The sequence below is a fragment of the Rana temporaria genome, chromosome 3 (genome assembly GCF_905171775.1).
Source record: "Rana temporaria chromosome 3, aRanTem1.1, whole genome shotgun sequence".
In the NCBI taxonomy this organism is placed as follows: domain Eukaryota; kingdom Metazoa; phylum Chordata; class Amphibia; order Anura; family Ranidae; genus Rana; species Rana temporaria.
This window is the reverse complement of record NC_053491.1, coordinates 165,617,429-165,632,397: the sequence shown is the minus strand read 5'-3', so window position 1 is coordinate 165,632,397 and position 14,969 is coordinate 165,617,429. Positions and strand designations below refer to the sequence as shown.

Sequence of the window (14,969 nt, the reverse complement as noted above, 5' to 3'; positions counted from 1 at the left end):
TATTCCCTAGTGTGTCTGCTAAAAAAAATATATAATGTTTGGGGGTTCTGATTAATTTTCTAGCAAAAAAAATTGGGATTTTTACATGAAGGAGAGAAGTGCCTGGTTGTCAAGTGGTTAAAAGTATCAGCGGAATGTGGCGAATAGGTTCAAAGGGTTGCTTCTGCAACACAGATAATACTAGATTTAGATCCCATTGGCACAAGGGAGACTTGACTGGTGGATTGCTGAATGAAGGCCGGCACTAGAATGAGGTGCCACTGATAGAGCCGATATTTGACCCTTAATGGTACTAAGGGATAATTTTATATCCACTCCTAGCTGGCAAAAGGAAAGAATCCTTCTAATGTCATATCTTTGAGGATTCCACTTGTTGGTTTCACACCTGCTTTCCAGACTCTATAAAAAATAAGTCTGGAGGCTGGCTTTCTGGCATTAAGTGTAGAAAACACTGGGCCTGCGATCCCTCTCTTCAGAATGTGGGTTTCAGCAGCCAAACCGTCAAATTTAGCGCTTGTAGGAAAGGATGGAACACTGGACCTTGCGACAGCAGGTCGTGGCGAAGTGGAAGTTTCCAAGGTGTTCCTACCGCTATCTTTATGATCTCGGCGTACCAAGGTCTTATGGGCCAATTTGGGGCCACTAAGATACAGGAATCTTTTCCTTCTTGATCTTGCGGAGTAGCCTCTGTAGAAGGACGATCGGAGGGAATGCATAGATCAGTGAAAACTGATTCCATGGAACCACTAGTGCATCCGATCCGTAGACCAGAGGATCTCTTGTCCTGGACACAAAGTTGTCCAATTTCCTGTTGAACCTGGAGGCCAACAGGTCTACACCCGGGGTTCCCCATCTCTGGCATATGGCCTAAAAGATTTCGGGGTGGAGAGACCATTCTCCTGGTAAAAGTAGCTGGCGACTCAGATAGTCTGCTTGCCAGTTTTCTACCCCTGGAACGAAGAATGCAGACAGACAAGGCACACGTTCTTCTGACCATTTTTGAATGTGGTTCATCTCCTTCTGGGCGCCCTGACTGCGGGTGCCTCCTTGTGATTGTAAGAATTGTGGTAATACTGCGCTGTCAAATGGACAAACAAAAAACAAATGCTGCAACTTTAACCGCTTGAGGCCCGCGCTATAGCCGAATGACGACTACAGCGCGGACCTGAAAATCCAAGTGGACGTCAATTGACGTCCGCCCCTTTGCTCGCTCCCGAGCGCGAAAGCAGGGAAATTCTGTGTTGACCGTGTCCCTTGGACACAGCCAATTACAGATCGGCGCAAACGGCCAATCAGAGTGGCCGTTTGCGATGCGATCTGTGCGGCCAATGAGAGATGATCTCAAATGTAAACATATGAGATCATCTCTCATTGCCGCCTCTCCCTCCTAACACAGAGACAGCGTGTGAGGAGGGAGAGATCTGTAAGTGTTACAAAGTACAAAAGTACAGTGCCATCCCAGTACCATCCCAGTCCCCAAAGGATCTGTGTCCACCTGCGCTAATCTGCGCAGTGCCCGCCTGTGCCGCCAATCAGTGCCCGCCTGTGCCGCCAATCAGTGCCCGCCTGTGCCGCCTCATCAGTGCCACCTCAGTGCCCACCTGTGCCAATCAGTGCCCATCTGTGCAATTAGTCAGTGCCCATCTGCTCCGCCAATCAGTGCCCATCTGCTCCACCTCATCAGTGCCCATCATTGAAGGCTTAGCACACACCAGCAAAATGTCAAAAAGACCCTATTCCGCCGAGAAGGCATTCCAAATTCTTTCAGCGCCCGACGAGAGCAACGTGGAGCTCTCTCTTTCAGACTCCATTTCAATTTCCAATTCTGATTCGGAGTTTGACGTCACTTATGAGCCAGCCTTCAGTAGCGCAACACTGAGTGACTCAGAGGAGGAAGATAGCCGGCCGGCTAAACAAAGGCGTTCTGGTGAGGAGGCAGTGCCATCCACCAGCACTGCAGTGCCATCCACAAGCACCGCAGTGCCTCGGCAAGAAAGGTCAAGGACCAATGCCAGCCTTCCCTATGCCCTTCAGAACCCCTTGTGGCTTCCTCCTACTTCAGGAGAAGCCAACATTCCCCCTTTCAATGCCCAGCCAGGAATCCAGGTGGACACTGAGAATTTTACCCCAATTGATTATTTCAACCTAATGTTTACAGTGAGTGAGTGAGTGAAAAACTTATATAGCGCAACACATGCGAACTGAATCGCCTCTGGGCGCTTGTTTGAGCACTTCTCCCTTGAGCTCAGAAGAGGTGGGTTTTGATCTTTCTCCTAAAGGCCAAATGGTTCTCCTCCAACCGAATGGAGGTTGGTAAAGTGTTCCAAAGTCGCGGGCCTTGGACAGCGAATCTTCTTTCTCCTTTGGACTTGTATCTGGCTTTGGGGATGTGGAGTAAATTTTGGTTGGAGGATCGCAGAACGCGATTGGGGTTGTAGGTTTTTATTTTTTCGCATAAGTATCGGGGGGCATTTCCCCAAATACATTTATGCGTTAGACAGAGTGCTTTGAAAGTGATTCTGTCTTTCACTGGCAGCCAGTGAAGGCTTCTCAGTGATGGGGAGATTGATTCCCATGGTTTTTTCCCAGTCACAAGTCGCGCGGCCGTATTCTGAACGACCTGCAGGCGTGTGATTTGGTACTTTGGGAGTCCGAGGTAAAGGGGCATTTGCATAGTCCAGTCTGGAGTTAACAATTGTTCCCACCACGACTGCTATGTCTTCTTTAGGAATAAATGGAATAAGTCTGCGTAGTAGGCGTAGCAGATGGTGCGATCCGCTGACTACTGACCCTATTTGTGCGTCCAATGTCATGTGGGTGTCGAAGATGACTCCGAGACTTTTGACTTTGGTACTAGGGGCGATAATTTTTCCCAGAATGGGCGGAGGTATCCAGGTTGTTGCTAGTTGATTCTTCCGATTGGCGTGAAACAGGAGAAGCTCTGTTTTCGAACCGTTGAGTTTAAGATAACTCTGTGTCATCCAGTTCTCAATCAAAGAGAGACATGTCTCTAGATTGAGATGATGATCCTTTTTGTTGCAAATGCAAAAATACAATTGTGTGTCATCCGCATAAGAGTGGTAGAGCAGCTTCTGGCTGCTGATGATTTCAAAAAGAGGGCGGAGATAGATATTAAACAGCACTGGCGACAGCGGGGATCCTTGAGGGACTCCGCATGATACTGTGCGTTTTTTGGAGGTGAACGGTCCCCAGTTTCACCACTTGTGATCGGTTTTCCAAAAAGGAGGAGAACCAGGATAAGTCACATTCCGTAACTTTGGCTACTTCAGCTAGCCGAGTCAGTAATAATTTGTGGTCTACCGTGTCAAAAGTGGCGCTAAGGTCCAACAGTATTAGAAGACAAGGTTCTCCTTCGTCTGCGGCCTCAAGAGCATCATCCCATATTTTGAGCAATGCCGTTTCCGTCCCGTACCCTGGACGGAAACCCGATTGATAAGGATCGAGCAAATTATGGGTGTCTAAATGCTGTTGCAGCTGTTGTACCACTGCTTTCTCCATTACCTTGGAGAAGACGTTCAGACCTGTTATGGGACGACGGTGTTCGGGGTCTTTGGGGTCGAGGGTGGGTTTCTTTAAGATGGGTTTGATTATACCTTGTTTCAGCAGGGTGGGCACTATGCCCTCCCTGAATAACTGGTTAATCAGTTGCTTGATAGGTGGTGCCAGAATATCGGCACATTCCTTCAGCAGTTTGGTGGGGATAATATCGTCAGGCGCTGTGCTATTTCGCAGGGTGCTGATGATATTTTTTGTGGCCTCGAGGGAAATGGGTTTTAGAGTGAACATTGTTGATTGGGCCTGATTCCTATGGGGATTGGGCGGGCGACTAAGGGGGGGATTGAGGGGGGTACTGTTTTGCTGAATGCTTTCACGGATCCTTTCAATTTTGTTAACGAAATGATCCGATAATTCATTGCAAAATTCTTGGGTGTCAGAATTGGGGGCTTCAAGACAAGCTGGGTTCATGGCCTGGCTGACCATCTTGAAGAGTTCCCGGGGACGGTTTAGGGCATTGGTGATGATCTTGGAGAAATGTTTTTCTTTGGCCTGGAAAATTTCTTTGTGGTATTTTTTTGTTATATCCTTGTAGATAGCGTGGTTTTCGTTTGTAGTGCTTCTTTTCCAAGCTGCTTCCGCTCTTCTGCGTTCTTGCTTAAGGAACGACAGCTGGTCATTAAACCAGCTGGCGTTGTGTTTCCGGATGCAGGTTTTCCGTTTGGGCGCTACTACGTCAGCTGACTGTAGTAGAGCTGTGTTAATGGCATCCAGGGTTTCAGTAGCTGATTGATGCGAGTGGATTGTTTTTACTTTATTCCCCAATATTGTTTTGAAGAGTTCCGAATGGAGCTTCTTCTGAGATCTCGTCCAGTGTATTGTTCCTGGTTTTGGTGTTTTTATTAAAGGGGTATTTTTGGTAATCATGAATTGGATTACATGGTGGTCTGTCCATGGTACCGGCTCATTTTCCAGAATTATTACTTCCAGATCTTGTCTGAAAATAAGGTCGAGCGTGTGACCAGAAGAATGTGTGGGCCCACATACTAGTTGCTGCAGACCTAGTCCTTCCAAGTGGTCAATGCAGGTGATGGCCACGGGATCCTGTGAGGAGTTGGCCCAAAGGTTGAGATCCCCAAGCAGCAAAAAATGTTTGCCGTTTAGTGTATAAGTGGACAGAAATTCTGTCAAAGATGTGAGAAACTGCGATTTTGGACCCGGTGGTCTATAGCAGAGTAGGATATGGACGGTCTCCTGTGGATTTGTTTGAAGCTGTAGGGAGAGGGTTTCCATGAATGGAAGTGTGTTCTGAAGGACTGGTTTAGTGATCGAGAGGGAACTCTTATGGATCACCGCCAGGCCTCCTCCTCTTTGCCCCACTCTGTTTTCGGTTATTATGCGATAGTTCTCTGGCACCAGTTCGTCGAGAATGGTGCTACAGTCAGCTGTGAGCCAGCTTTCTGTAATAAAGAGGCAGTCTAAATCACATTGTAAGATGAGATCGTGAATTTCTACTAGATGCCTTACTGCCGATCTTGTATTGACCAGGGCGCATGATATGGGCTTTGGTTTGGCTAAGCAGGTGTAGTGTTTGACTGTCGATCGATTCTGAACAGTCGTTCGGTCCTTAAGGCTTTTTTGGTGGTGGCCTACAGAGGAGCTATCCGGAATTGTGGCCCAGTGCAACCTATTTGCACAGCAATTTATTGCAAACAATCCCACGTCATATTATGCCCGTCCCTTCCAGTGGAGAGACCTTACGGTGGAGGAGTTCAAAAAAATTTTTAGGCCTCACATTATGTATGGGACTCAACCCAAAAAACGCTTCACGTTCCTTTTGGTCCAAAAACCCGATCTACCACATGCCCATCTTCTCCAGCGTAATGCCCAGATCCCGATACTTCGCCATCATGAGATTCCTACATTTTAACGACAATACCCAGTGCCATCCCCAAAATCACCCAGATCATGACAGGCTTTTCAAACTTCGACCCTTACTGAATTATTTTTCTGAGAAATTCCCCCAATTGTATACCCCGGACCAACACATCTGTGTGGATGAGTCCCTTATCAAATTTAGTGGCAGACTACAAATTAAACAATTTATACCCAGCAAAAGAGCCTGCTATGGTGTGAAGGTGTACAAATTGTGTGACCGAGTCACAGGATACATGTATGCCTTCAGAGTGTATGAAGGCAAGGACACCCAGCTGAATCCCCCTAATTGCCCAGACTACTTGGGATCAAGTGGCAAAATTGTTCGGGAACTCATTAACCCCCTATTAGAAAAAGGATACCATTTGTACGTGGACAACTTTTACACCTCTCTTCCCCTGTTCCACAACCTGCACCGGAAGCAGACGCCAGCATGTGGCACCATCAGAAATAACCGGAAAGGCTTTCCTCAAAGCCTTGTGAATAAAAAGCTAAAAAGAGGAGAATCAGCAAGTCTGCGAAACAAGGAGGTTCTGGCGGTGAAGTGGAAGGACAGAAGGGATGTGTACATGTTATCTACCATCCACAATGATACCGTCGTTAAAATTCGCAGAAGGCGTGGCACGCACCACCATCTGAAAGCCCACTTGCATCCAGGACTACAATTTGTTTATGGGGGGGGTCGACTTCAATGACCAGATGCTTGAACCCTATCTTGCCACAAGGCGAACGTACCATTGGTACAAAAAAGTTGCCATTTATTTTTTTCAATTGGCCATATATAATTCTTTTGTAATATACCGCAACTCCACCCAAAACCCCAAACGCTTCCTTGGCTACCAAGAGGACCTTATCACTGCCCTTATTTTCCCGAACGATGCACCCCAAACCATCCGATCTGATGTATTAAGTCGTCTCGCCGAGCGTCATTTTCCCGATAAAGTCCCTCCCACAGAAACAGGTCGACGACGTCAAAAACGATGCAAGGTATGCGCCAGTGAAGGAGTCAGACGAGACGCATCTTACCATTGTGCTGATTGTCCTTCCCAACCAGGCCTCTGTGTAACTGAATGTTTTCGCCGTTACCATACTAAAGTATTAATCCTCCGTTCCTGCCTTCACACACCCCTTATGCCACTGCCTGCTCTGTAACTGACCCCGGCTTGTTTTTTTACCACGATTCTGCCAAACGATTTTGTAATACCTCTGCCTGATCTGGAACTGACCCTGAACTGTTTTTTCGACCATTCTTCTGCCTAACGATTCTGTAATGCCTCTGCCTGATCTGGAACTGACCTCGGACTGTTTGACCATGTTTTTGCCTGCCTCATGGACTGATCTTGTACCCTGCTACTGGACTAGTGGGATTCAACACAGGGGTCTCACATATGTGAGGGGCTCCAGAAAAGTTTTTCTGGATGAAGAAAACTTTTTTGTTTTCTCATCCTAGATTAGGGTCTGGTTGCCCGGAGGCTTCAAAGAGATTTGGGTGGGAGAAGCCTCTACCCCTGTCCCCATTCTGTCCTGAATGAGGCCCTACTTCTGCCTGCTGCCTGTAGGACCTATGTCATCATGCCTCTGCCTGTTGCATGAACTGACCACCTGCACTAACCCTGATGGGACAGTATCCCTGCCTGGACGTTGCTGACCAAGTCCCTGCCTGCTGCCTGGACCAGTGCTATCCTGCTGTGTAGAACTGCGCTACTATTACCACAGGTAATCTTTTGTTTACGCTTTGCTCAGCATAATGTATTTTGGGGTGTAATTATTGGTATGTGCATGCTATGTGTCCCTTGCATGTTGGATCTCTGTATGTGGTCAGGCTGTGTAGAAGTCTCACACATGTGGTATCGTTGTACTCAGGAGTAGCAGAATGTATTTTGGGGTGTAATTTTTGCTATGTACATGCTATGTGTTGGAAATATCTTATCAATGGACAACTTTGTGTAAAAAAAAAAAAAAAAAATGCGTTTTCATTTTTTTTCCACAATTTCCAAAAACTGCTGGAAAAAAAAATAAACCGTTCAAAAGACTCATTATGCCTCAGATTATACGTTGGGGTATTAGCTTTTCAAAATGGGGTCACTTTGTGGGTAAATCCATTGTCCTGGTGTTCCAGGGCCTTCAAAAGTGTTAATAGATAGTCAACTAGTTAGATGTGCAATTTATGATCCTAAAACCCCTGATGGCGCTCCCTGCATGTTGGGCCTCTGTATGTGGCCAGGCAGTGAAAAAGTCTCACACATGGGGTATTGTTTTACTCAGGAGGAGTAGCAGAATGTATTTTGGGGTGTCATTTGTGGTATGCACATGCCATGTGAGAGAAATAAGCTATTACGACAATTTTGAGATTTTTTTTTAAATAGAAAATAAAAATCTTAATTTTGCAAAGTATTGTGGGGAAAAATTACAACTTCAAATAACTCACCATGCCTCTTAATACCTTGAAATGTCTACTCTCCAAAAAGGGGTTATTTGGGGGGCATTTGTACTTTCCTGGCTTGTTAGGGTCCCAAGAAATGAGATAGGCCTTCAGTACATCAGGTGTGATCAGATGTGATAATTTTTTATGATTTGCACTATAGCTTGTAAAACATAAAGTGTAGCGCTAATTATAAGTGGGATAAAGGATTGGGTATAATAATAATTAACCAATCATTGAAAAGTGTCCGTATGAAACACATTAAAGTAGTCCATAAAAAACTGTGAAAAATTAATAATAAATGAATCCTCAAAATTCAGTTCACAGTGGATAAATGTGCAAAAAAAACATCAATAAAGAAATGGTAATAAATCTTCATAGGTAAAAAAGATGTATAAATCCAGCACCGAAATGAATGGAGGCTTACCAGAAGCTGTGGACCCAGAATAGGCATATACCTAGTGGGTCATTTGCGCTTTAAAGTTGATGATACCAGCGAGGAGGTGAAGTCCAACACAGGATCAGGTGAAAGTCGGTTCAGAAGCACCTTGTATTAGGTTGTAGACTTGGGTCCATATGGAGGTTCAGACACTCAATACAACGGAAGTTAGAAAAAAGAAGGCAAAAATGCACATAGTGTAAATCCGTTTAAAAGTTTACTTGATAGCAAAATCAAAAAATGGGTTACACTCACATTTTCAGCATTGGTAACAGGCATGTAACAAAGAGCAGTATTGTCAGCAAATACAGCAGGGAATTTGCTGACAATACTGCTCTTTGTTACATGCCTGTTACCAATGCTGAAAATGTGAGTGTAACCCATTTTTTGATTTTGCTATCAAGTAAACTTTTAAACGGATTTACACTATGTGCATTTTTGCCTTCTTTTTTCTAACTTCCGTTGTATTGAGTGTCTGAACCTCCATATGGACCCAAGTCTACAACCTAATACAAGGTGCTTCTGAACCGACTTTCACCTGATCCTGTGTTGGACTTCACCTCCTCGCTGGTATCATCAACTTTAAAGCGCAAATGACCCACTAGGTATATGCCTATTCTGGGTCCACAGCTTCTGGTAAGCCTCCATTCATTTCGGTGCTGGATTTATACATCTTTTTTACCTATGAAAATGTATTACCATTTCTTTATTGAAGTTTTTTTTTGCACATTTATCCACTGTGAACTGAGTTTTGAGGATTCATTTATTATTAATTTTTTCACAGTTTTTTATGGACTACTTTAATGTGTTTCATACGGACACTTTTCAATGATTGGTTAATTATTATTATACCCAATCCTTTATCCCACTTATAATTAGCGCTACACTTTGTTTTATTTTGTTTGTTTTTCGGAATTGATCCATTCCGTGGTGTTGGCTGCATTTTATAAGTTTTTTATAGTAGCGCGGTGTTTATCTATACTTCCAGTATAGTTATTTTCCATACTATAGCTTGTAGACTCTAAAACTTTCACACAGACCAAATAATTTCCCTAAAATTTGGGGTTATTTTTATTAAAGACATGTAGCAGTATAAATTGTGGCCAAAATTTATGAAGAAAAATTAATAAGTTGCAAAATTTTATCACAGAAACTAAGAAAAAAAATATTTTTTTTCAAAATGTTCGGTCTTTTTTCATTAATAGCGCAAAAAATAAAAAACCCAGAGGTGATCAAATACCACCAAAAGAAAGCTCTATTTGTATGAAAAAAAGGACAAAAAAATCATTTGGGTACAGTGTTCAATGACGGAGTAATTGTCATTCAAAGTGTGAGAGCGCTGAAAGCTGAAAATTGGTCTGGGCAGGACGGGTGTTTAAGTGCCCAGTAAGCAAGTGGTTAAATGTGAGACACACAAAATGGACCAATGTAGAAAAAACAAGCTGCGCAAACAACGTGATAATTCAAACAAAAAACCAACTAGCATACATATTTGAAATCATTGTGCTATTGATGTGTTGAAATCACTATAACAAATACAGTGCGGATCGAAAGTTTGGGCACCCCAGGTAAAAAAATTGTATTAATGTGCATAACGAAGCCAAGGAAAGATGGAAAAATCTCCAAAAGGCATCAAATTACAGATTAGACATTCTTATAATATGTAAAAAAAAAAAGTTAGATTTTATTTCCATCATTTACACTTTCAAAATAACAGAAAACAAAAAAAAGGGATTTTTATATACAGCTTACCTGTACAATCCTTTTCTTGGAGTACATCACGGGACACAGAGCGCCATATTACTATACGGGTTATATGGAGTACCTTCAGGTGATGGACACTGGCAATCTCAAACAGGAAGTCCCCTCCCTATATAACCCCCTCCCCTAGAGGGAGTACCTCAGTTTTGTAGCAAGCAGTATGCCTCCCAAAATATTCCCCATAAGAAGGGTGGGAGCTCTGTGTCCCGTGATGTACTCCAAGAAAAGGATTTTACAGGTAAGCTGTATATAAACATCCCTTTTTCTTTATCGTACATCACGGGACACAGAGCGGCATATTCATTACTATACGGGATATCCGAAAGCAATGCTTTAATGAGGGGAGGGAGACATCTCAACCAAAAAAAATACTTAATTTAGGAGATAAACTCAAATAATAATTAAATCCAACTAAGTCAAAAAATTTAATTTTTATTTAATCCAAGGGTGCCCCCCCGATCCCGAGGGTCTTAAATCGCAGCCTGCAGTACTGCCTGCCCAAAGGCTGCATCAGCACTCCTAACGTCCAACTGGTAAAACTTTGTAAACGTGTGGACTGACGACCAGGTTGCCGCCTTGCATACCTGAGCCATAGAGATCTGATGGTGTGGTGCCCATGGCCCTGGTAGAATGGGCCTTTATTGACAAAAGGAGGGGGCAACCCCTTCAAGCCGTAGGCCTGACTAATTAATTGTTTAATCCATCTCGCGATAGTAGACTTTGCGGCTGCCTGTCCCTTCTTGGGCCCATCCGGTAGAATGAACAACACATCAGTGTTCCGAATTTTCTCTGTAGCCTTAAGATAGGCCTTCATAGCCCTGACAATATCCAAGGTATGCAGCAACCCCTCTTTTCTAGAAGTGGGTTTCGGAAAAAAGGATGGTAGGACCAAATCCTGGTTTAGGTGAAAACTGGATATAACCTTTGGTAGGAAGGATGGGTGAGGACGGAGAACCACCCTGTCCTTATGCAGAACGAGGTACGGTTCCTTACAAGATAAGGCTGCCAATTCTGACACTCTTCTAGCAGAAACCATGGCGACCAGAAATACTAACTTCCTATTCAGTAAAACCAAAGGAACCTCAGCTAACGGCTCGAAAGGCTGTTTCTGTAGAGTTGACAAGACAAGATTTAAGTCCCATGGACAAAGTGGTGACTTGACAGGGGGATTAATACGCAAGACCCTTTGCATGAAGGTTTTAACCAGAGAGTGGGTGGCCAACGGCCTTTGAAACCAAACTGACAAAGCTGAAATCTGTCCCTTAATTGTGCTCAATGCCAAGTTTTTGTCCACTCCCAGCTGGAGAAAACTTAATACTTTATCAATGGTATACTTGCGGGGTGCCATCTTTTGGACTCACACCAGCCTACATAGGCCCTCCAAACCCTGTAATAAATTACTCTGGAGACTGGCTTTCTAGCCTTAATCAGAGTAGAAATTACCTGGCTAGATAGGTCCCTACCCTTGAGAATCGGGGATTCAGCCGCCAGGCCGTCAAATTTAGATGCCGTAATGCAGGGTGGAGGATCGGGCCTTGCGAGAGTAGGTCTGGTCACAGAGGAAGAGTCCAGGGGTCCCCAATTGCTATTCTCACGATGCGTGAGTACCAGAGTCTCCGGGGCCAAGCAGGAGCTACAAGGATAACTGGCTTGTGTTCTACCTTGATCCTGCGCAACAGGCGAGGCAGTAACTGTAGCGGGGGAAAGGCATATAAGGAGATTCAACTGATGCCAAGGGCAAACCAATGCATCGGTTCCACAGGCCATCGGATCCCTTGTCCGGGACAGGAACCTGTTTAGCTTCTTGTTGACTCTCGATGCCATGACGTCCACGTCTGGAACTCCCCACCTCTGGCAGATTGTCTGAAAAACCTGGGGATGCAGAGACCATTCCCCTGGCGACAATTTTTGGCGACTTAGGAAGTCTGCCTGCAGGTTGTCCACTCCGGGAATAAATATTGCCGAGATACAGGGAACATGAGCCTCTGATCATAGAAAAATCAAGTTCACCTCTCTCTGAGCGGCTCGACTCTTGGTGCCCCATTGGTGGTTTATATATGCCACCGCTGTGGCATTGTCTGACTGTACTCTCACCGGAGATCCCTGCAATTTGGGTGTCCATGCTTGCAGGGCTAACCGAGCAGCTCTGATCTCCAAGACATTGATGGGCAGACGCTTTTCCACCTCTGCCCATGTCCCTTGTTGAGTGTACCCATCCAAGACCGCTCCCCTGCCCTTCAGGCTGGCGTCTGTGGTCACTACCTTCCAGGCCACGGGGCTGAAAGACTTTCCCTTCAGAAGATTCTGAGGGATTAACCACCAGCACAGACTTTGCTGGACTTTTGATGAAAGGGTCAAAGGAAAATCCAGGGCCTGTGCCTTCCTGCTCCAGGACGCCAGAATGGCTGCCTGTAGGACTCGAGTGTGGATCTGTGCGTATGGTACCGCCTCGAACGTGGCCACTAACGTGCCTAGTAATCGCATACATAAGCGAACAGTTGGTTCTTTTTTGCTTAGAACCAAAAATGAATCAATGCCTTGATAGCCTCGACCTTTGCCAGGGGCAGGTACACCTTTTGTCGTTCCATATCCAGCCCATGCCGAGGTATTCCAACTGCTTTGTGGGTTGAAATGCCGACTTTTCTCGGTTTAGGACCCAGCCGAACTTCTCGAGGTACTGAACCGTGAGGGCTACTGCTTGATCCAGACAAAGAGGCGAGTGATCTATGATTAAGAGGTCGTCCAAGTATGCTAGGATTGTAACCCCTTGGATCCTTAGATTGGCTAGGACGGGAGCCAGGACCTTCGTGAACACACGGGGGGCTGTAGCTAGCCCGAAAGGGGAGAGCTACAAATTGGAAGTGACGCTGTGCCACCGCGAAGCGCAAGAATCTTTGATGTGGCTGAAAGATCGGTACATGAAGGTAATCATCCTTTATGTCTATAGAGGCCAAAAAATCGTTCTGCTGCAGGGCGGCGGCTGCCGACCGTATGGATTCCATCCGGAATGAGCAAACCTTTAGGTAAGAGTTTAAACCCTTTAGGTCCAAAATTGGTCTGACATCGCCGTTGGGCTTTGGTAAGATAAACAGATTGGAGTAGAACTCTAGCCCTCGCTCTTGGGCTGGTACCTCTACTATCACGCCCTGGAAAAGAAGATGATTTAATGCCCTTTTTTATCGGATCGTTTGGCACCCTTGACTCCTGATAATGAGGAAAGGGCAACTCCAACTGTGGCCACAGAGGACCGGACCCATTTGTCGGGGACATTGGCTTCCCAAACCTCTGCAAAGAGTCGAAGCCTTTACCCCACTTGACTGAGTGGGGGCTCCCCTTCATAAGGCTGATTTGGGGGTTGGTTTTGTTGGCTTGCGAGACCATGGTCTCTTGCCACCCGAGGCCTGTCCCTGCGACTTATTGTTAAAGTTTGATCGAGCAGGATGCCGTCGATACTGCCTGGAGGCCGAGGGCCCCGAAACTGGAGATAGCTGCCGTTTAAACGTGGAAAGCCCGCCAGCAGTTTTTTACATGGGGCTTCGGCCGACCAGTTCTTCAGCCATAAGAGCCTACGCATATGTACTAAAAATAGTGACAAACGGGAAGCCTGCTGGATGGAATCTTTTATAGCATCCACCGCAAAACACAGGGCTCTGGGTATGTCGGCTAATTCCTTTGCCTGCTGGGCAGGAATGTCTTTAAGCTTTTTTTTTGTCTGGTCTTGTAACGCCTGACAAACACCAATAGCAGCTACTGCCGGCTGCACCACTGCTCCTGCCGTAGAAAAAGAGTCTTTTAAAAGTGTCTCTAAACGTTTATCGACCGGGTCTTTGAACATTTGTATGTTCTCCACCGGACAAGTCAAAGATTTATTTACGCAGGAGATGGCTGCGTCCACAGCTGGGAGCACCCATTTCTTTGAAAACTTCTCTTCCATAGGGTAGATAACAGAAAATTCTGTCAGGTCGTACCCAATCTTGAAAGATCAAATCCTCTAATAGAGGATGGACCGGAAAAACTGCGTTACTCAGAGGCGCTTTCAAGGAGCCCAAGGAAGATACCGCAAGAACCTGAGGCTCTGGTAAGGGCAACTTAAATGCCGAGCGGACCATATCTGTTAAGGACTGGACCCACAGACTCCTCGCTTGGGAAGCCGAGAACGGTTCTTCTATAGTAGATTCTTCAATCTCTGAACCCTCTAGGTTCTGGTCCAACTGATCCTCCTGAAATTCTAATTCCTCCGGGGAGAGAATTTCAGCATCCGAGGATACATATTTAGGCGATGGGGATCTAGTCCGCTTTCTGCCTGGAATAGAATTAGCGATCAAAGTTGCTAATCTTTTTTCTAGCCCCCCCCTAGGGTGACAGCTAGCATCTCCTCTGTGACAAACACAGGGTTGGGTGGGTCAGGGCCAGCCACAGCACCAGACCCCCCTAATGGCTCATCCAAGGCGACTACCTCTGGATTAATAGGTGAGGAGAGTACTGGCATAGCCTGACCAATATCCTCAGAATCAGAGGGGGAACCCTTCTGTTTTTTTGCATTTTTTGCACCTTTCAAACCCGAACCTTTGGGAGCCATAATACAATACCGAGGCACTCCGCATACAACAACTGACTGTTGAAGCAAGGAAATACAATATATGGTTAGGGTAAACAATAGGAACTCCTAATGCCCAAAACCGGTGGGGAGAAAAAAAACAGTATGCTTTCTTTTTTTCTCAAATACTGCCCCACAGAATTGTTGCCAGTATCCAACCTGCTGAAAAAAAAAAGGATTTTTTAGGCTTGACAATAAGTCTTTTGGAGCTAGCTCCAGACTGCAATACCCTCTTGCACCACCAGGTGCCACTGCATACAGGCCACCGCTCTTTGTCCTCCTTCACACCTCAGCCTGAG

General features: G+C 45.4%; 1 protein-coding gene across 2 annotated transcripts in view; it reads right to left on the bottom strand.

The window, feature by feature from the left end:
- Window positions 1–14,969, bottom strand: part of ASZ1 (ankyrin repeat, SAM and basic leucine zipper domain containing 1) — a 479,027-nt gene that overhangs the window by 278,713 nt on the left and 185,345 nt on the right. The gene's annotated exons all lie outside the window — the stretch shown is intronic.